Genomic DNA, 2,845 nt, shown 5'->3' on the forward strand with positions numbered 1-2,845 from the left:
TTTAGGGATTTTGTGGTGATTGAGAACAACATTCCTATCTCTGATATCCCTAACTGATTATAGAAGTCATCAGAATAAAGGAAAGATGGGCATTGGCTGAGTGCCCACTGTGTGTCTGATACGTGCCCTATGTCCTAACTGTTAGACAAGCATGATCTCATTTAGTCTTCCCGGTCACCCCCTCAGTTAGTATTATTCCCATTTACCAAGAAGAAAAAGAAGCTGAGTTATGAGCTCCAGAATGAAACTACTATTTGTTCAAAATGTGTTTGAACCAAAGAATGTATGAATCTTAGAAGATGAATATATGAGTATATATATATACACATATATATTCATCTTCTAAGATTCATACATTCATTGGTATATGAATCTCTTAGAAGATTCACATATATATAGTGAATATATATGGTGTATATATGTATATATGGTGACTTTATATATATATGTGTGTGTGTGTGTGTATATATATATATATATAGAGAGAGAGAGAATGAATACACACACATATTATATAATGAATCTATAGGTCCTGTATCAATTCTAACCCTTGGAAATAAGAAGCTCATGTTTTGTGTGTCTAAAGCTTCAGTCGAGGTACATCCCAGTATTTGTGGATCTCCTTGAAGAAGCACCACAAGCCCCTCCACCTCCACAGCTGTTTTCTGGAAGGCTGGTTGTGTGCACTTAACCCTCATTAAAACCCACCTTCCAACTGGGGAAAATGAGGCTCAGAAGTCCCAAACTGCAAAGGAGAGGAGGCTGGACAGGGTCTTGAAGGAATGATGGGACCCACGTGTCCAGTGGAAAAACGGCAGAAAAGGCTTGCATATGGAATCCTTGGAGAAGGCCAAGGAGCCCTACGCAGAGCAGAGAAAAAATGTTCTGGAAGGAAAGTAGTGAGATAAAAGTTGGGTAAGATTTGGATGGGATCAAACCAGGAAAAACTCAATACAGGAGAGTTAATGCTGACTTTGTTCTCAACGAACTGGGGAACCCATCGGAGGCTTTTGAGTGAAGGGGGCATTTGGGATGCAGAATTTTAGGATTAGCCTGGCCCTGGTGTGAAGAGGGACGGAAAGTGGAGAGGCCAGAGGGAGAACTTTCCTCAGAAGGATTCCATGACACTCTCAAGGCCAAGGCTCTGCATGGCATTTGGGCTCTGATGTGTCCTATTCTGGATGAAGAAGACATCCTCATGGACTCCTGTCGAATGGGCTCAACCCTGTGGCCTTTGATATGGCAAAGCCGTCCTGACAGTGCAGGAATTCCAGGAACTCTTCCAGCCCCACCCGCTAATGGAGGAGGCCCCATACACTCATGTTGACCTTAGAAAGCAGGAAGACAAGATAAGCTTGACTCCTAAAGAATTTGGGGGGGGGGGAAAATGTGGTTGTCTCCTAAAGAATTTTTCCCAGCACTCTAGGACCCAAATTTAAAGTACGGGCCCCAAAGCAAAAATGTCAGAATGCGAAGAGCTCACTTGAACTTTGTTAATACTTAGAGGACTGTGTCCCAGAGAGACACTGCTTCCTCACTCCACCCCAGCTCAGGTATGCAGGCACGACACTGCTACATTCTTGCTTTTGTCGGAGCAACGTCCAGAGACTGATGCATTAGGAATATCCAGGCGAGGCCTCGCTTTGGGGCAGGTGATGGGTCCGTGCTGTTTACAGGTTGTAAAAATTCAGGAAGACTGAGTGGGGAAAGGGGCTGGAAAGCTAGGATTGAATATCTAGTCCGCTTTGCCGGAAGACCTTGGGCAAATTCATTCAGCTGCAGAATAGCAATAAACATATGAGGATGAGATTAAGGAATGTAAGTGACGGCATCATAGCAGAAGGAAGGAGCTAACACAGCAGTGAGCCGGGTCCTAAATAAACACCTGTGGGGCCAGGCAGATCGAATGAATGTTGCAACCCTGTGAATACCTGAGAAACTAGAATCTACGGCCCCACCCAAAGAAGGCAGCCCTGGGGACCACTCGATTTACTTTCTGATTTTGAAATAATAGCAGCTGATTCACATCATCAGTTAAACCCCAGACAAAACAGCAGATTGGGGAGCCTGGGTGGCTTACTCGGTTGAGCATCTTACTTAGGCTCAGGTCATGATCTCCCAGTTCATGAGTTCAAGCCCTGCATTGGGCTCTCGCTGCTGTCAGCCCAGAGACTACTTAGGATTCTCTGTCCCTCTCTCTCTGCCTCTTGCCTCCCACTCTCAAAATAAATAAAGAAACACTTAAAAAATAATCCATCAGTCTTTTAAAACACATACAGTCGAGGGGTGCCTGGATGGCTCAGTCAGTTAAGCATCCAACTCTTGGTTTCAGTTCAGGTCATGACCTTACGGTTTGTGGGTTCAAGCCCCACATTGGGCTCTTCATGGTCAGTGCAGAGCCTGCTTGGGATTCTCTCTCTCTCCCTCTCTCTGCCCCTCCCTCATTCACGCTGTCTCTGTGTCTCTCAAAATAAATATAAACTTTAAAAAAAAAGTCAAAATAAAACACATACAGTCAATTATTGCAATTTGCAGTAGTTACGTTCTATGCAAAGTCATTCCAAAGACTGAATTAGCAAGTCCTGAACCCCTGCTCCGGGGAAAACACAGGGGTAGGGTCTTGCCAGCTTCTAGTCACAGTGTTTTCAGCAGTAGATCAATATACAACTTTGTTTTACATGTGTTTCTGTTTAAAGGCACTTTAATGCGTATTGTTGGTTCATTAACGTTGAACCCATGGCCAGCAGCACCGTAACTCATGACTGAATGAAGCTTATCTTACTTTCTCCATAAGGCATCTCACAGCCCTCTTGTGCTGAGGAACGTGAGAAGGAACTTTTATGTT

This window comes from Panthera uncia, chromosome B1 (assembly GCF_023721935.1).
Source record: "Panthera uncia isolate 11264 chromosome B1, Puncia_PCG_1.0, whole genome shotgun sequence".
NCBI lineage: Eukaryota > Metazoa > Chordata > Mammalia > Carnivora > Felidae > Panthera > Panthera uncia.